Raw genomic sequence first — 21,705 nt, 5'->3', positions numbered from 1 at the left:
GAAACGACCACTGGTCTTCCAGGGACCATCAAAGCGTAGACTGTTTGAGACATTACTCCCATGGAGGAAACTGCGCATTGTGATTGTTGTATTCAATCCCGATGCTATTTCTGTGTTTCATCAACACTCTGATAGTCCACAGATTACAGAATGCCTCCAGATGTGCTTCGTAAACTGCTACTGGCCTTCCAGGGAACAATCAAAGCGTTGACTGTCCAGACATTACTCCCATGGAGGAAACTGCGCATTGTGCTTGTTGTATTCAATCCCGATGCAATTTCTGTGTTTCATCAACACTCTGATAGTCCACAGATTACAGATTGTCTCCAGATGTGCATCGGAAACTACTACTGGTCTTCCAGGGAACGATCAAAGCGTAGACTGTTTGAGACATTACACCCGTGGAGGAAAATTCTCATGGTGACTGTTGTACTCAATCCCGATGCAATTTCTGTGTATCATCAGCACTCTGATAGTCCACAGATTACAGATTGTCTCCAGATGTGCATCGGAAACTACTACTGGTCTTCCTGGGAGCGATCAAAGCGTAGACTGTTTCAGACATTACTCCCATGAAGGATAGTGCATATGGTGACTGTTTTATTCAATCCCGATGCAATTTCTGTGTTTCTTCAACACTCTGATAGTCCACAGATTTCAGAATGCCTCCAGATGTGCATCGGAAACGACCACTGGTCTTCCAGGGACGATCAAAGCGTAGACTGTTTGAGACATTACTCCCATGGAGGAAACTGCGCATTGTGACTGTTGTATTCAATCCCGATGCTATTTCTGTGTTTCATCAACAGTCTGATAGTCCACAGATTACAGAATGCCTCCAGATGTGCATCGGAAACTACAACAGGTCTACCAGGGAACGATCAAAACGTAGACTGTTTGAGAATTACTCCCATGGAGGAAAGTGCGCATGGTGACTGTTGTATTCAATTGCGATGCAATTTTTGTGTTTCATCATCACTCTTATAGTCCACAGCTTACAGAATGCCTCCAGATGTGCATCGGAAACTACTTCTGGTCTTCCAGGGTAGATCATAGCATAGACTGTTTGAGACATTACTCCCATGGAGGTATGTGCGCATGGTGCCTGTTGTATTCAATCCCGATGCAATATCTGTGTTTCATCAACAGTCTGATAGTCCACAGATTACAGAATGCCTCCAGATGTGCATCGGAAACTACTACTGGTCTTCCAGGGAACGATCAAAGCGTACCCTGTTTGAGAATTACTCCCATGGAGGAAAGTGCGGATGGTGACTGTTCTATTCACTCCCGATGCATTTTCTGTGTTTCATCAACACTTTGAAGGTCCACAGAGTACAGAAAGATTCCAGATGTGCATTGGAAACTTCTACTGATCTTCCAGTGAACGATCAAAGCGTAGACTGTTTGAGACATTACTCCCATGGAGGAAAGTGCGCATGGTGACTGTTGTACTCAATCCCGATGCATTTTCTGTGTTTCATCAACACTCTGATAGTACCACAGATTACAGAAAGCCTCCAGATGTGCATCGGAATGTACTACTGGTCTTCCTGGAAACGATCAAAGCGTAGACTCTCTGAGACATTACTCCCATGGAGGAAAGTGCGCATGGTGACTTTTGTATTCAATCCCGATGCAATTTCTGTGTTTCATCAACATTCTGATAGTCCACAGATTACAGAATGCCTTCAGATGAGCATCGGAAACTACTTCTGGTCTTCCAGGGTACGATCAAAGAATAGACTGTTTGAGACATTAATCCCATGGAGGAAATTGCGCATGGTGACTGTTGTAGTCAATCCCGATGCTATTTCTGTGTTTCATCAACACTTTGAAGGTCCACGGAGTACAGAATGCCTCCAGATGTGCATCGGAAACTACTACGTGTCTTCCTGGGAACGATCAAAACGTAAACTGCTTGAGAATTAGTTCCATGGAGGAAAGAGCGCATGGTAACTGTTTTATTCAATCCCGATGCAATTTCTGTGTTTCATCAACACTCTGATTGTCCACAGATTACAGAATGCCTCCAGATGTGCATCGGAAGTTACTACTGGTCTTCCAGCGAACGATCAAAGAGTAAACTCTTTGAGACATTACTCCCATGGAGGAAAGTGCACATGGAGACTGTTGTATTCAATCCCGATGCATTTTCTGTGTTTCATCAACACTCTGATAGTCCACAGATTACAGAAAGCCTCCAGATGTGCATCGGAAACTACTATTGGTCTTCCAGGGAACGATCACAGCGTAGACTGTTTTAGACATTACTCCCGTGGAGGAAAGTGTGCCTGGTGGCTGTTGTATTCAATCCCGATGCAATTTCTGTGTTTCATCATCACCTTGAAGGCCCACAGATTACAGAATGCCTCCAGATGTGCATCGGAAACTACTACTGGTCTTCCCTGGAACGATAACAGCGTAGACTGTTTGAGACATTACTCCCATGGAGGAAAGTGCGCATGGTGGCTGTTGTATTCAATCCCGATGCAATTTCTGTGTTTCATCAACACTCAGATAGTCCACAGATTACAGAATGCTTCCAGATGTGAATCGGAAACTACTACTGCTCTTCCAGGGAACGATCAAAGCGTAGACTGTTTGAGACATTATTCCCATGGAGAAAAGTGCGCATGGTGACTGTTGTACTCAAATCCGATGCAATTTCTGTGTTTCATCAACACTTTGAAGGTCCACAGATAAAGAATGACTCCAGATGTGCATCGGAAACTACTTCTCGTCTTCCAGGGTACGATCAAAGGGTAGACTGTTTCAGACATTACTCTTATGGAGGAAAGTGCGCATGGTGACTGTTGTATTCAATACCGATGTTATTTCAGTGTTTCATCGACACTTTGCAGGTCCACGGATTACAGAATGCCTCCAGATGTGCATCGGAAACTACTACTGATCTTCCAGGGAAAGATCAAATCGTAGACTGTTTGAAACATTGCACCCAGGGAGGAAAGTGCGCATGGTGACTGTTGTATTCAATACCGATGAAATTTCTGTGTTTCATCAACAATTTGAAGGTCCCCGGTGTACAGAATGCCTCCAGATGTGCATCGGAAACTACTACTGGCCTTCCAGGGAATGAACAAATCGTAGACTGTTTCAGAAATTACTCCCATGGGGGAAAGTGCGCATGGTGACTGTTGTATTCAATACCGAGGCAATTTCTGTGTTTCATCATCACCTTGAAGGTCCACAGATTACAGAATGCCTCCAGATGTGCATCGGAAACTACTACTGGTCTTCCAGGGAACGATCATAGCGTAGACTGTTTGAGAATTACTCCCATGGAGGAAAGTGCGCATGGTGACTGTTGTATTCAAACCCGATGCAATTTCTGTGTTTCATCAACACTCTGATACTCCACAGATTACAGAATGCCTCCAGATGTGCATCGGAAACTACTTCTGGTCTTCCAGGGTAGATTAAAGAATAGACTGTTTGAGACATTATTCCCATGGAGGAAAGTACGCATGGTGCCTGTTGTATTCAATCCTGATGCAATTTCTGTGTTTCATCAACAGTCTGATAGTCCACAGATTACAGAATGCCTCCAGGTGTGCATCGTAAACTGCTACTGGTCTTCCAGGGAACGATCAAAGCGTACACTGTTTCAGACATTACTCCCATGGAGGAAACTGCGCATAGTGATTGTTGTATTCAATCCCGATGCAATTTCTGTGTTTCTTCAACACTCTATAGTCCACAGATTACAGATTGTCTCCAGATGTGCATCGGAAACTACTACTGGTCTTCCAGGGAACGATCAAAGCGTAGCCTGTTTGAGAATTACTCCCATGGAGGAAAGTGCGCATGGTGACTGTTGTATTCAATCCCGATGCAATTTCTGTGTTTCGTCAACACTCTGATAGCCCACAGAATACAGATTGTCTCCAGAGGTGCATCGGAAACTACTACTGGTCTTCCTGGGAGCGATCAAAGCGTAGACTGTTTCAGACATTACTCCCATGAAGGATAGGGCATATGGTGACTGTTTTATTCAATCCCGATACAATTTCTGTGTTTCATCAACAGTCTGATAGTCCACAGATTACAGAATGCCTCCAGATGTGCATCGGAAACTACTACAGGTTTTCCAGGGAACGATCAAAACGTAGACTGACTGAGAGTTTCTCCCATGGAGGAAAGTGCGCATGGTGACTGTGGTATTCAATCGCGATGCAATTTCTGTGTTTCATCAACACTCTGATAGTCCACAGATTACAGAATGCCACCAGATGTGCATCGGAAACTACTACTGGTCGTCCAGGGAACGATCAAAGCGTAAACTCTTTGTGACACTACTCTCATGGAGGAAATGCGCATGGTGACTGTTGTATTCAATCCCGATGCAATTTCTGTGTTTCATCAACACTTTGAAGGTCCACAGAGTACAGAATGATTCAAGATGTGCATCGGAAATTTCTACTGGTCTTCCAGTGAACGATCAAAGCGTAGACTGTTTGAGACACTACTCCCATGGAGGAAAGTACGCATGGTGACTGTTGTATTCAATCCCGATGCAATTTCTGTGTCTCATCAACAGTCTGATTGTCCACAGATTACAAATTGCCTCCAGATGTGCATCGGAAACTACTACTGGTCTTCCAGGGAACGACCAAAGCGTAGACTGTTAGAGACATTACTCCCATGGAGGAAAGTGCGCATGGTGGCTGTTGTATTCAATACCGAGGCAATTTCTGTGTTTCATCATCACCTTGAAGGTCCACAGATTACAGAATGCCTCCAGATGTGCATCGGAAACTACTACTGGTCTTCCAGGGAACGATCATAGCGCAGACTGTTTGAGAATTACTCCCATGGAGGAAAGTGCGCATGGTGACTGTTGTATTCAAACCCGATGCAATTTCTGTGCTTCATCAACGCTCTGATACTCCACAGATTACAGAATGCCTCCAGATGTGCATCGGAAGTTACTACTGGTCTTCCAGCGAACGATCAAAGTGTAAACTTTTTGAGAAATTACTCCCATGGAGGTAAGTGTCCATGGAGACTGTTGTATTCAGACCCGATGCATTTTCTGTGTTTCATCAACACTCTGATAGTCCACAGATTACAGAATGCCTCCAGATGTGCATCGGAAACTACTACTGGTCTTCCCTGGAACGATAACAGCGTAGACTGTTTGAGACATTACTCCCATGGAGGAAAGTGCGCATGGTGACTGTTGTATTCAATACCGATGCTATTTCAGTGTTTCATCGACACTTTGAAGGTCCACGGATTACAGAATGCCTCCAGATGTGCATCGGAAACTACTACTGGTCTTCCAGCGAACGATCAAAGTGTAAACTCTTTGAGACATTACTCCCATGGAGGAAAGTGTCCATGGAGACTGTTGTATTCAATCCCGATGCAATTTCTGTGTCTCATCAAGAGTCTGATAGTCCACATATTACAAATTGCCTCCAGATATTCATCGGAAACTACTACTGGTCTTCCAGGGAACGATCAAAGCGTAGACTGTTAGAGACATTACTCCCATGGAGGAAAGTGCGCATGGTGACTCCTGTATTCAATCCCGATGCAATTCCTGTGTTTCATCAACACTCAGATTGTCCACAGATTACAGAATTCCTCCAGATGTGCATCGGAAACTACTACTGGTCTTCCATTGAACGATCAAAACGTAGACTCTTTGAGACATTACTCCCATAGAGGAAAGTGCGCATCGTGACTGTTGTATTCAATCCCGAGGCAATTCCTGTGTTTCATCAATACTTTGAAGGTCCACAGATTACAGATTGTCTCCACATGAGCGTCGGAAGCTACTACTGATTTTCCTGGGAACGATCAAAACGTAGACTGTTTGACAATTATTTCCATGGAGAAAAGAGCGCATGGTAACTGTTGTATTCAATCCCGATGCAATTTCTGTGTTTCATCAACACTCTGATAGTCCACAGATTACAGAATGCCTCCAGATGTGCATCGGAAGTTACTACTGGTCTTCCAGCGAACGATCAAAGAGTAAACTCTTTAAGACATTACTCCCATGGAGGAAAGTGCCCATGGAGACTGTTGTATTCAATCCCGATGCATTTTCTTTGTTTCATCAACACTCTGATAGTCCACAGATTACAGAAAGCCTCCAGATGTGCATCGGAAACTACTACTGGTCTTCCTGGGAACGATAACAGCGTAGACTGTTTGGGACATTATTCCCATGGAGGAAAGTGCGCATGGTGGCTGTTGTATTCAATCCCGATGCAATTTCTGTGTTTCATCAACACTCAGATAGTCCACAGATTACAGAATGCCTCCAGATGTGAATCGGAAACTACTACTGCTCTTCCAGGGAACGATCAAAGCGTAGACTGTTTGAGACATTACTCCCATGGAGAAAAGTGTGCATGGTGACTGTTGTATTCAAATCCGATGCAATTTCTGTGTTTCGTCAACACTTTGAAGGTCCACAGATAAAGAATGACTCCAGATGTGCATCGGAAACTACTTCTGGTCTTCCAGGGTACGATCAAAGCGTAGACTGTTTCAGACATTACTCTTATGGAGGGATGTAAGCATGGTGACTGTTGTATTCAATACCGATGTTATTTCAGTGTTTCATCGACACTTTCAAGGTCCACGGATTACAGAATGCATCCTGATGTGCATCGGAAACTACTACTGGTCTTCCAGGGAAAGATCAAATCGTAGACTGTTTGAAACATTGCTCCCAGGGAGGAAAGTGCGCATGGTGACTGTTGTATTCAATACCGATGAAATTTCTGTGTTTCATCAACAATTTGATGGTCCACGGGGTACAGAATGCCTCAAGATGTGCATCGGAAGCTACTACTGGCCTTCCAGGGAACGAAGAAATCGTACACTGTTTCAGAAATTACTCCCATGGGGGAAAGTGCGCATGGTGACTGTTGTATTCAATACCGAGGCAATTTCTGTGTTTCATCATCACCTTGAAGGTCCACAGATTACAGAATGCCTCCAGATGTGCATCGGAAACTACTACTGGTCTTCCCTGGAACGATAACAGCGAAGACTGTTTGAGACATTACTCCCATGGAGGAAAGTGTCCATGGAGACTGTTGTATTCAATCCCGATGCATTTTCTGTGTTTCATCAACACTCTGATAGTCCACAGATTACAGAATGCCTCCAGATGTGCATCGGAAACTACTACTGGTCTTCCCTGGAACGATAACAGCGAAGACTGTTTGAGACATTACTCCCATGGAGGAAAGTGCGCATGGTGACTGTTGTATTCGATACCGATGATATTTCAGTGTTTCATCGACACTTTGAAGGTCCTCGGATTACAGAATGCCTCCAGATGTGCATCGGAAACCACTACTGGTCTTCCAGTGAACGATCATAGCGTAGACTGTTTCAGATATTACTAACATGGAGGAAAGTGCGGATGTTGACTGTTGTATTCAATCCCGGTGCAATTGCTGTGTTTCATCAACACTCTGATAGTCCACAGATTAGAGACTGTCTCCAGCTGTGCATCAGAAACTGCTACTGGTCTTCCTGGGAACGATCAAAGCGTAGACTGTTCTAGACATTACTCCCATGGAGGAAAGTGCGCATGGTGACTGTTGTATTCAATCCCCATGCAATTTCTGTGTTTCATCGACACTTTGAGGGTCCACGGATTACAGAATGCCTCCAGATGTGCATCGGAAACGACTACTGGTCATCCAGGGAACGATCAAATCGTAGACTGTTTGAGACACTACTCCCATGGAGGAAAGTGCACATGGTGACTCTTGTATTCAATCCCGATGCAATTTCTGTGTTTCATCAACAGTCTGATAGTCCACAGACTACAGAATTCATCCACATGTGCATCGGAAACTACTTCTAGTCATCCAGGGAACGATCTAAGCGTAGACTGTCTGAGACACTACTCCCATGGCGGAAAGTGCGCATGGTGACTGTTGTATTCAAGCCCGATGCAATTTCTGTGTGTCATCAACAATCAGATAGTCCACAGATTACAGAATTCCTCCAGATGTGCATCGGAAACTACTACTGGTCTTACAGGGAACGATCAGATCGTAGCCTGCTTGAGAATTACTCGCATGGTGGAAAGTGCGGGTGGTGACTGTTGTATTCACTCCTGATGCAATATCTGTGTTACATCAACAGTTTGAAGGTCCACAGATAAAGAATGACTCCAGATGAGCATCGGAAACCACTACTGGTCTTCCAGTGAACGATCATAGCGTAGACTGTTTCAGACATTACTCTTATGGAGGAAAGTGCGCATGGTGACTGTTGTATTCAATTCCGATGCAATTTCTGTGTTTCATCAACATTTGAAGGTCCTCAGATTACAGAATGACTCCAGATGTGCATTGGAAACTACTACTGGTCTTCCAGGGAACGATCAAAGCTTAGACTGTTTGAGACATTACTCCCATGGAGGAAAGTGCGCATGGTGACTGTTGTACTCAATCCCGATGCATTTTCTGTGTTTCATCAACACTCTGATAGTACCACAGATTACAGAATGCCTCCAGATGTGCATCGGAATCTACTACTGTTCTTCCTGGAAACGATCAAAGCGTAGACGGTCTGAGACATTACTCCAATTTAGGAAAGTGCGCATGGTGACTTTTGTATTCAATCCCGATGCAATTTCTGTGTTTCATCAACACTCTGATAGTCCACAGATTACAGAATGACTCCAGATGTGCAACGGAAACTACTTCTGGTCTTCCAGGGTAGATCAAAGGGTAGACTGTTTGAGACATTACTCCCATGGAGGAAAGTGCGCATGGTGCCTGTTGTATTCAATCCCGATGCAATTTCTGTGTTTCGTCAATAGTCTGATGGTCAACAGATTACAGAATGCCTCCAGATGTGCATCGTAAACTACTACTGGTCTTCCAGGGAACGATCAAAACGTAGACTGTTTCAGACTTTACTCCCATGGAGGAAATTGCGCATGGTGATTGTTGTATTCAATCCCGATGCAATTTCTGTGTTTCATCAACACTCTGATAGTCCACAGATTACAGATTGTCTCCAGATGTGCATCGGAAACTAATACTGGTCTACCAGGGAACGATCAAAGCGTAGACTGTTAGAGACATTACACCCATGGGGAAAATGCGCATGGTGACTGTTGTATTCAATCCCGATGCAATTTCTGTGTTTCATCAGCACTCTGATAGTCCACAGATTACAGAATGCCTCCAGATGTGCATCGGAATCTACTACTGGTCTTCCTGTGAACGATCAAAGCATAGACTGTTTCAGACACTACTACCATGGAGAAAAGTGCACATGGTGACTGTTGTATTCAATCCCGATGCAATTTCTGTGTTTCATCAACAGTCTGATAGTCCACAGATTATAAATTGCCTCCAGATGTGCATCGGAAACTACTACTGGTCATCCAGGGAACGATCAAGGCGTAGCCTGTTTGAGAATTACTCCCATGGAGGAAAGTGCGGATGGTGACTGTTGTATTCAATCCCGATGCAATTTCTGTGTTTCATCAACACTATGAAGGTCCACAGATTACAGAATGTCTCCAGATGTGCATCGGAAACTACTACTGGTCTTTCAGGAAACGATCAAAGCGTAGACTGTTTGAGACATTACTCCCATGGAGAAAAGTGCGCATGGTGACAGTTGTACTCAATCCAGATGCATTTACTGTGTTTCATTAACACTCTGATAGTACCACAGATTACAGAATGCCTCCAGATGTGCATAGGAAACTACTACTGGTCTTCCTGGAAACGATCAAAACGTAGACTGTCTGAGACATTACTCCCATGGAGGAAAGTGCGCCTGGTGACTGTTGTATTCAATCCCGATGCAATGTCTGTGTTTCATCATTATTCTGATAGTCCACATATTACAGAATGCCTTCAGATGTGCATCGGAAACTACTTCTGGTCTTCCAGGGTACGATCAAAAAATAGACTGTTTGGGACATTACTCCCATGGAGGAAAGTGCGCATGGTGACTTTTGTATTCAATCCCGATGCAATTTCTGTTGTTCATCAACACTCTGATACTCCACAGATTACAGAATGCCTCCAGATGTGCATCGGAAACTGCTACTGGTCTTCCAGGGAACGATCAAAGCGTAGACTGTTTGTGACATTACTCCTATTGAGGAAAGTGCGCATGGTGACTGTTATATTCAATCCCGATCCAATTTCTGTCTTTCATCAACACTCTGATAGTCCACAGATTACAGAATGCCTCCAAATATCCATCGGAAACTACTCATGGCCTTTCAGGGAACGATCAAAGCGTAAACTCTTTGAGACATTACTCCCATGGAGGAAAGTGCACATGGTGACAGTTGTATTCATTTCCGATGCATTTTCTGTATTTCATCAACACTCTGATAGTCCACAGATAACAGAATGCCTCCAGATGTCCATCGGAAACTACTAGTGGTCTTCCAGGGAACGATAAAAACGTAGACTGTTTGAGAATTACTCCCATGGAGGAAAGTGCGCATGGTGACTGTTGTGTTGAATCCCCATGCAATTTCTGTGCTTCATCAACACTCTGATAGTCCACAGATTACAGAATGCCTCCAGATGTCCATTGCAAACTAGTACCGGTATTCCAGGGAATGATCAAAGGGCAGACTGTTAGGGACATTACTCCAATCCAGGAAATTGCGCATGGTGCCTGTTGTATTCAATCCCGATGCAATTTCAGTGTTTCATCAACACTCTGATGGTCCACAGGTTACAGAATGCCTCCAGATGTGCAGCGGTAACTACTACTGGTCTTCCAGGGAACGATCAAAGCGTAACCTGTTTGAGACATTACTCCCATAGAGGAAAGTGCGCATGGAGACTGTTGTATTCAATCCCGAGGCAATTTCTGTGTTTCATCTACACTCTGATAGCCCACAGATTACAGAATGCCTGCAGATGTGCATCGGTAGCTACTACTTGTCTCCAGGGAACGATAAAAGCGTAGACTCTTTGAGACATTACTCCTATGAAGGAAAGTGCGCATGATGACTGTTGTATTCAATCCCGATGTAATTTCTGTGTTTCATCAACACACCGATAGTCCACATATTACAGAATGCATCCAGATGTGCATCGGAAACTACTACTGGTCTTCCAGGTAACGATCAAAGCGTAATATTTTGAAATATTACTCCCATGGAAGAAAGTGCACATGGTGACTGTTGTATTCATTCCCGATGCATTTCCTGTGTTTCATCAACACTCTGATAGTCAACAGATAACAGAATGCCTCCAGATGTGCATCGGAAACTACTACTGGTCTTACAGGGAACGATCAGATCGTAGCCTGCTTGAGAATTACTCGCATGGTGGAATGTGCGGATGGTGACTGTTGTATTCACTCCCGATGCAATATCTGTGTTACATCAACAGTTTGAAGGTCCACAGATAAAGAATGGCTCCAGATGTGCATCGGAAACTACTACTGGTCTTCCAGGTTACGATCAAAGCGTAGACTGTTTCAGACATTACTCTTGTGGAGGAAAGTGCGCATGGTGACTGTTGTATTCAATACCGATGCTATTTCAGTGTTTCATCGACACTTTGAATGTCCAAGGATTACAGAATGCCTCCAGATGTGCATCGGAAACTACTACTGGTCTTCCAGGGAAAGATCAAATCGTAGACTGTTTGAAACATTGCTCCCTGGGAGGAAAGTGCGCATGGTGACTGTTGTATTCAATCCCGATGCAATTTCTGTGTTTCATCAACATTTGAAGGTCCACAGATTACAGAATGACTCCAGATGTGCATTGGAAACTACTACTGGTCTTCCAGGGAACGATCAAAGCTCAGACTGTTTGAGACATTACTCCCATGGAGGAAAGAGCGCATGGTGACTGTTGTACTCAATCCCGATGCATTTTCTGTGTTTCATCAACACTCTGATAGTACCACAGATTACAGAATGCCTCCAGATGTGCATCGGAATCTACCACTGTTCTTCCTGGAAACGATCAAAGCGTAGACGGTCTGAGACATTACTCCCATGGAGGAAAGTGCGCATGGTGACTTTTGTATTCAATCCCGATGCAATTTCTATGTTTGATCAACACTCTGATAGTCCACAGATTACAGAATGCCTCCAGATATCCATCGGAAACTACTCATGGCCTTCCAGGGAACGATCAAAGCGTAAACTCTTTGAGACATTACTCCCATGGAGGAAAGTGCACATGGTGACAGTTGTATTCATTCCCGATGCATTTTCTGTATTTCATCAACAATCTGATAGTCCACAGATAACAGAATGCCTCCAGATGTCCATCGGAAACTACTAGTGGTCTTCCAGGGAACGATCAAAACGTAGACTGTTTGAGACATTCCTCCGATGGAGGAAAGTGCTCATGGTGAAGGTTGTATTCAATCCCGATGCAATTTCTGTGCTTCATCAGCACTCTGATAGTCCACAGATTACAGAGTGCCTACAGATGTGCATCGGAAACTACTACTGGTCTTCCAGGGAACGATCAAAGCGTAGACTGTTGTAGACATTACTCCCATTGAGGAAAGTGGGCGTGGTGACTGTTGTATTCAATCCCGATTGAATTTCTGTGTTTCATCAACACTCTGATAGTCCACAGACTACAGATTGTGTCTAGATGTACATCGGAAACTACTACTGGTCTGCCTGGGAGCGATCAAAGCGTAGACTGATTCAGACATTACTCCCATGGAGGAAAGTGCGCATGGTGACAGTTGTATTCAATCCCGAGGCTATTTCTGCGTTTCATCAACACTTTGAAGTTTCACAGATTACAGAATGCCTCCAGATGTGCATCGGAAACTACTACTGGTCTTCCATGGAACGATCAAAGCGTAGACTGTTTGAGAATTACCCCCATGGAGGAAAGTGCGACTGGAGACTGTTGTACTCAATCCCGATGCAATATCTGTGTTTCATCAACATTCTGATAGTCCACAGATTACAGAATGCCTCCAGATGTGCATCGGTAACTACTACTGGTCTTCCAGGAAACGATCAAAGCGTAGACTGTTTGAGACATTACTCCGATGGAGGAAAGTGCTCATTGTGACTGTTGTATTCAATCCCGATGCAATTTCTGTGCTTCATCAGCACTCTGATAGTCTACAGAATATAGAATGCCTACAGATGTGCATCGGAGACTACTACTGGTTTTCCAGGGGACGATCAAAGCGTAGTCTGTTAGAGACATTACTCCCATGGAGGAAAGTGCGCATGTTGCCTGTTTTATTAAATCCCGATGGAATTTCTGTGTTTCATCAACAGTCTGATAGTCCACAGATTACAGAATGCCTCCAGATGTGCATCGGAAACTACTACTGGTCTTCAAGGGAACGATCAAAGCGTAGACTGTTTGAGACATTCCTCCCATGGAGGAAAGTGCGCATGGTGACTGTTGTATTCAATCCCGATGCTATTTCTGTGTTTCATCAACCCACAGATAGTCAACAGATTACAGAATGCCTCCAGATGTGCATCGGAAGCTACTACTGGTCTTCCAGGGAATGATCAAAGCGTAGACTGTTAGAGACATTACTCCCATGGAGGAATGTACGCATGGTGACTGTTGTATTCAATCCCACTGCAATTTCTGTGTTTCATCAACACTCTGATAGTCCACAGATTACAGATTGATTCCAGATGTGAATCGGTAACTACTACTGGTCTTCCAGGGAACGATCAAAGCGTTGACTGTTTGAGATATTATTCCCATGGAGGAAAGTGCGCATGGTGACTGTTGTATTGAATCCCGAGGCAATATCTGTGTTTCATCAACACTTTGAAGTTCCACAGATTACAGATTGTCTCCAGATGTGCATCGATAACTACTACTGGTCTTCCAGGGAACGATCAAAACGTAGACTGTTTGTGAATTACTCCCATGAAGGAAAGTGCGCATGGTGACTGTTGTGTTCAATCCCAATGCAATTTCTGTGCTTCATCAACACTCTGATAGTCTTCAGATTACAGAATGCCTCCAGATGTCCATTGCAAACTACTACTGGTCATCCAGGGAATGATCAAAGCGTAGACTGTTAGAGACATTACTCCAATCCAGGAAATTGCGCATGGTGCCTATTGTATTCAATCCCGATGCAAATTCTGTGTTTCATCAACACTCTGATGGTCCACAGGTTACAGAATGCCTCCAAATGTGCAGCGGTAACTACTACTGGTCTTCCAGGGAATGATCAAAGCGTAGACTGTTTGAGACATTACTACCATAGAGGCAAGTGCGCATGGTGACTGTTGTATTCAATCCCGAGGCAATTTCTGTGTTTCATCAACACTCTGATAGTCCACAGATTACAGAATGCCTCCAGATGTGCATCGGAAGCTACTACTTGTCTGCAGGGAACGATAAAAGCGTAGACTCTTTGAGACATTACTCCTATGGAGTAAAGTGCGCATGGTGACAGTTGTATTCGATCCCGATGTAATTTCTGTGTTTCATCAACACACTGATAGTCCACAGATTACAGAATGCATCCAGATGTGCATCGGAAACTACTACTGGTCTTCCAGGGAACGATCAAAGCGTAATATTTTTTGACATTACTCCTATGGAAGAAAGTGCACATGGTGACTGTTGTATTCATTCCCGATGCATTTCCTGTGTTTCATCAACACTCTGATAGTCAACAGATAACAGAATGCCTCCAGATGTGCATCGGAAACTACTACTGGTCTTCCAGGGAACGATCAAAGCGTAGACTGGTTGAGACATTACTCCGATGGAGGAAAGTGCTCATGGTGACAGTTGTATTCAATCCCGATGCAATCTCTGTGTTTCATCAGCACTCTGATAGTCCACAGATTACAGAATGCCTACAGACGTGCATCGGAAACTACTACTGGTCTTCCAGGGTATGATCAAAGCGTAGACTGTTTGAGACATTAGTCCCACGGAGTAAAGTGCTCATGGTGACTGTTGTATTCAATCCCAATGCAATTCTAGTGTTTCATCAACACTCTGATAGTCCACAGATTACATAATGCCTCCAGATGTGCATCGGAAACTACTACTGGTCTTCCAGGGAACGAGCAGATGGTAGACTGTTAGAGACAATACTCCCATGGTGGAAAATGCTCATGGTGACTGTTGTATTCATCCCGATGCAATTTCTGGGTTTAATCAACACTTTGAAGGTCCACAGATAAAGAATGCCTCTAGATGTGCATCTGAAACTACTACTGGTCTTCCAGGGAACGATCAAAGCGTAGACTGTTTGAGACATTACTCCCATGGAGGAAATTGCGAATGGTGACTGTTGTATTCAATCCCGAAGCAATTTCCGTGTTTCATCAACACTCTGATAGTCCACAGATTACAGATTGTCACCAGATGTGCATCGGAAACTACTACTGGTCTTCCAGGGAACGATCAAAGCGTAGATAGTTTGAGACATTACTCCCATGGAGGAAAGTGCGCATGGTGACTGTCGTATTCAATCCCAAAGCAATTTCTGTGTTCCTAAACAGTCTGATAGTCCACAGATTACAGAATGCCTCCAGATGTGCATCGGACGCTACTTCTGGTCTTCCAGGGAACAATCAAAGCGTAGACTGTTTGAGACATTACTCCCATGGAGGAAAGTGCGCATGGTGACTGTTGTATTCAATCCCGATGCAATTTCTGTGTTTCATCAACACTCTGATAGTCCACAGATTACAGAATGCCTCCAGATGTGCATCGGAAACTACTTCTGCTTTTCTAGGGTAGATCAAAGAATAGACTGTTTGAGACACTACTCCCATGGAGGAAAGGGGGCATGGTGCCTGTTGTATTCAATCCCGATGCAATTTCTGTGTTTCATCAACAGTCTGATAGTCCACAGATTACAGAATGCCTCCAGATGTGCATCGTAAACTGCTACTGGTCTTCCAGGGAACGATCAAAGCGTAGAATATTTGAAACGTTGCTCCCATGGAGGAAAGTGCGCATGGTGACTGTTGTATTCAATCCCGATGCAATTTCTGTGATTCATCAACGCTCTGATAGTCCACAGATTACAGATTGTCTCCAGATGTGCATCTGAAACTACTACTGGTCTTCCTGGGAACGATCAAAGCGTAGACTGTTTCACACATTACTCCCATGGAGGAAAGTGCGTATTGTGACAATTGTATTCAATCCCGAAGCAATTTCTGTGTTTCATCCACAGTCTGATAGGCCACAGATTACAGAATGCCTCCAGATGTGCATCGGGAACTACTACTGGTCTTCCAGGGAACGATCAAAGCGTAAACTGTTTCAGACATTACTCCCATGGAGGAAAGTGCGCATGGTGACAGTTATATTGAATCCCGAGGCACTTTCTGTGTTTTTCAACACTTTGAAGGTCCACAGATTACAGATTGCCTCCAGATGTGCATCGGAAACTATTACTGGTCTTCCAGGGAACGATCAAAGCGTAGACTGTTTGAGAATTACTCCCATGGAGGAAGGTGCGCATGGTTACTGTTGTATTCAATCCCAAAGCAATTTCTGTGTTCCTAAACACTCTGATGGTCCACAGATTACAGAATGCCTCCAGATGTGCATCGGAAGCTACTACTGGTCTTCCAGGGAACGATCAAAGCGTAAACTCTTTGAGTCTTTACTCCCATGGGAGAAAGTGCCCATGGGGACTGTTGTATTCAATCCCGATGCAATTTCTGTGTTTCATCAACACTCTGATAGTTCACAGATTACAGAATACCTCCAGAAGTGCATCGGAAACAACTACTGGTCTTCCAGGGAACGATCAAAGCGTAGACTGTTTGAGAGATTACTCCCATGGAGGAAAGTGCTCATGGTGAATGTTGTATTCAATCCCGATGCAAATTCTGTGTTTCATCAACACTCTGATGGTCCACAGGTTACAGAATGCCTCCAAATGTGCAGCGGTAACTACTACTGGTCTTCCAGGGAATGATCAAAGCGTAGACTGTTTGAGACATTACTACCATAGAGGCAAGTGCGCATGGTGACTGTTGTATTCAATCCCGAGGCAATTTCTGTGTTTCATCAACACTCTGATAGTCCACAGATTATAAATTGCCTCCAGATGTGCATCGGAAACTACTACTGGTCATCCAGGGAACGATCAAGGCGTAGCCTGTTTGAGAATTACTCCCATGGAGGAAAGTGCGGATGGTGACTGTTGTATTCAATCCCGATGCAATTTCTGTGTTTCATCAACACTATGAAGGTCCACAGATTACAGAATGTCTCCAGATGTGCATCGGAAACTACTACTGGTCTTTCAGGAAACGATCAAAGCGTAGACTGTTTGAGACATTACTCCCATGGAGAAAAGTGCGCATGGTGACAGTTGTACTCAATCCAGATGCATTTACTGTGTTTCATTAACACTCTGATAGTACCACAGATTACAGAATGCCTCCAGATGTGCATAGGAAACTACTACTGGTCTTCCTGGAAACGATCAAAACGTAGACTGTCTGAGACATTACTCCCATGGAGGAAAGTGCGCCTGGTGACTGTTGTATTCAATCCCGATGCAATGTCTGTGTTTCATCATTATTCTGATAGTCCACAGATTACAGAATGCCTTCAGATGTGCATCGGAAACTACTTCTGGTCTTCCAGGGTACGATCAAAAAATAGACTGTTTGGGACATTACTCCCATGGAGGAAAGTTCGCATGGTGACTTTTGTATTTAATCCCGATGCAATTTCTGTTGTTCATCAACACTCTGATACTCCACAGATTACAGAATGCCTCCAGATGTGCATCGGAAACTGCTACTGGTCTTCCAGGGAACGATCAAAGCGTAGACTGTTTGTGACATTACTCCTATTGAGGAAAGTGCGCATGGTGACTGTTATATTCAATCCCGATCCAATTTCTGTCTTTCATCAACACTCTGATAGTCCACAGATTACAGAATGCCTCCAAATATCCATCGGAAACTACTCATGGCCTTTCAGGGAACGATCAAAGCGTAAACTCTTTGAGACATTACTCCCATGGAGGAAAGTGCACATGGTGACAGTTGTATTCATTTCCGATGCATTTTCTGTATTTCATCAACACTCTGATAGTCCACAGATAACAGAATGCCTCCAGATGTCCATCGGAAACTACTAGTGGTCTTCCAGGGAACGATAAAAACGTAGACTGTTTGAGAATTACTCCCATGGAGGAAAGTGCGCATGGTGACTGTTGTGTTGAATCCCCATGCAATTTCTGTGCTTCATCAACACTCTGATAGTCCACAGATTACAGAATGCCTCCAGATGTCCATTGCAAACTAGTACCGGTATTCCAGGGAATGATCAAAGGGCAGACTGTTAGGGACATTACTCCAATCCAGGAAATTGCGCATGGTGCCTGTTGTATTCAATCCCGATGCAATTTCAGTGTTTCATCAACACTCTGATGGTCCACAGGTTACAGAATGCCTCCAGATGTGCAGCGGTAACTACTACTGGTCTTCCAGGGAACGATCAAAGCGTAGCCTGTTTGAGACATTACTCCCATAGAGGAAAGTGCGCATGGAGACTGTTGTATTCAATCCCGAGGCAATTTCTGTGTTTCATCTACACTCTGATAGCCCACAGATTACAGAATGCCTGCAGATGTGCATCGGTAGCTACTACTTGTCTCCAGGGAACGATAAAAGCGTAGACTCTTTGAGACATTACTCCTATGAAGGAAAGTGCGCATGATGACTGTTGTATTCAATCCCGATGTAATTTCTGTGTTTCATCAACACACCGATAGTCCACATATTACAGAATGCATCCAGATGTGCATCGGAAACTACTACTGGTCTTCCAGGTAACGATCAAAGCGTAATATTTTGAAATATTACTCCCATGGAAGAAAGTGCACATGGTGACTGTTGTATTCATTCCCGATGCATTTCCTGTGTTTCATCAACACTCTGATAGTCAACAGATAACAGAATGCCTCCAGATGTGCATCGGAAACTACTACTGGTCTTACAGGGAACGATCAGATCGTAGCCTGCTTGAGAATTACTCGCATGGTGGAATGTGCGGATGGTGACTGTTGTATTCACTCCCGATGCAATATCTGTGTTACATCAACAGTTTGAAGGTCCACAGATAAAGAATGGCTCCAGATGTGCATCGGAAACCACTACTGGTCTTCCAGTGAATGATCATAGCGTAGACTGTTTCAGACATTACTAAAATGGAGGAAAGTGCGGATGTTGACTGTTGTATTCAATCCCGATGCAATTTTTGTGTTTCATCAACACTCTGATACTCCACAGATTACAGAATGCCTCCAGATGTGCATTGGAAGTTATTACTGGTCTTCCAGCGAACGATCAAAGTGTAAACTCGTTGAGACATTACTCCCATGGAGGAAAGTGTCCATGGAGACCGTTGTATTCAATCCCGATGCATTTTCTGTGTTTCATCAACACTCTGATAGTCCACAGATTACAGAAGGACTCCAGATGTGCATCGGAAACTACTACTGGTCTTCCTGGGAACAATAACAGCGTAGACTGTTTGAGACATTACTCCCATGGAGGAAAGTGCGCATGGTGGATGTTGTATTCAATCCCGATGCAATTTCTGTGTTTCATCAACACTCAGATAGTCCACAGCTTACAGAATGCCTCCAGATGTGAATCGGAAACTACTACTGCTCTTCCAGGGAACGATCAAAGCGTAGACTGTTTGAGACATTACTCCCATGGAGAAAAGTGCGCATGGTGTCTGTTGTATTCAAATCAGATGCAATTTCTGTTTTTCATCAACACTTTGAAGGTCCAAAGATAAAGAATGTCTCCAGATGTGCATCGGAAACTACTACTGGTCTTCCAGGTTACGATCAAAGCGTAGACTGTTTCAGACATTACTCTTGTGGAGGAAAGTGCGCATGGTGACTGTTGTATTCAATACCGATGCTATTTCAGTGTTTCATCGACACTTTGAAGGTCCAAGGATTACAGAATGCCTCCAGATGTGCATCGGAAACTACTACTGGTCTTCCAGGGAAAGATCAAATCGTAGACTGTTTGAAACATTGCTCCCTGGGAGGAAAGTGCGCATGGTGACTGTTGTATTCAATCCCGATGCAATTTCTGTGTTTCATCAACATTTGAAGGTCCACAGATTACAGAATGACTCCAGATGTGCATTGGAAACTACTACTGGTCTTCCAGGGAACGATCAAAGCTCAGACTGTTTGAGACATTACTCCCATGGAGGAAAGAGCGCATGGTGACTGTTGTACTCAATCCCGATGCATTTTCTGTGTTTCATCAACACTCTGATAGTACCACAGATTACAGAATGCCTCCAGATGTGCATCGGAATCTACCACTGTTCTTCCTGGAAACGATCAAAGCGTAGACGGTCTGAGACATTACTCCCATGGAGGAAAGTGCGCATGGTGACTTTTGTATTCAATCCCGATGCAATTTCTATGTTTGATCAACACTCTGATAGTCCACAGATTACAGAATGCCTCCAGATATCCATCGGAAACTACTCATGGCCTTCCAGGGAACGATCAAAGCGTAAACTCTTTGAGACACTACTCCCATGGAGGAAAGTGCACATGGTGACAGTTGTATTCATTCCCGATGCATTTTCTGTATTTCATCAACAATCTGATAGTCCACAGATAACAGAATGCCTCCAGATGTCCATCGGAAACTACTAGTGGTCTTCCAGGGAACGATCAAAACGTAGACTGTTTGAGACATTCCTCCGATGGAGGAAAGTGCTCATGGTGAAGGTTGTATTCAATCCCGATGCAATTTCTGTGCTTCATCAGCACTCTGATAGTCCACAGATTACAGAGTGCCTACAGATGTGCATCGGAAACTACTACTGGTCTTCCAGGGAACGATCAAAGCGTAGACTGTTGTAGACATTACTCCCATTGAGGAAAGTGGGCGTGGTGACTGTTGTATTCAATCCCGATTGAATTTCTGTGTTTCATCAACACTCTGATAGTCCACAGACTACAGATTGTGTCTAGATGTACATCGGAAACTACTACTGGTCTGCCTGGGAGCGATCAAAGCGTAGACTGATTCAGACATTGCTCCCATGGAGGAAAGTGCGCATGGTGACAGTTGTATTCAATCCCGAGGCTATTTCTGCGTTTCATCAACACTTTGAAGTTTCACAGATTACAGAATGCCTCCAGATGTGCATCGGAAACTACTACTGGTCTTCCATGGAACGATCAAAGCGTAGACTGTTTGAGAATTACCCCCATGGAGGAAAGTGCGACTGGAGACTGTTGTACTCAATCCCGATGCAATATCTGTGTTTCATCAACATTCTGATAGTCCACAGATTACAGAATGCCTCCAGATGTGCATCGGTAACTACTACTGGTCTTCCAGGAAACGATCAAAGCGTAGACTGTTTGAGACATTACTCCGATGGAGGAAAGTGCTCATTGTGACTGTTGTATTCAATCCCGATGCAATTTCTGTGCTTCATCAGCACTCTGATAGTCTACAGAATATAGAATGCCTACAGATGTGCATCGGAGACTACTACTGGTTTTCCAGGGGACGATCAAAGCGTAGTCTGTTAGAGACATTACTCCCATGGAGGAAAGTGCGCATGTTGCCTGTTTTATTAAATCCCGATGGAATTTCTGTGTTTCATCAACAGTCTGATAGTCCACAGATTACAGAATGCCTCCAGATGTGCATCGGAAACTACTACTGGTCTTCAAGGGAACGATC

This window comes from Schistocerca gregaria, unplaced genomic scaffold (genome assembly GCF_023897955.1).
Source record: "Schistocerca gregaria isolate iqSchGreg1 unplaced genomic scaffold, iqSchGreg1.2 ptg000169l, whole genome shotgun sequence".
Classification (NCBI taxonomy): Eukaryota; Metazoa; Arthropoda; class Insecta; order Orthoptera; family Acrididae; genus Schistocerca; species Schistocerca gregaria.
The sequence above is the reverse complement of the archived record's forward strand: the minus strand, read 5'-3'. Positions refer to the sequence as shown.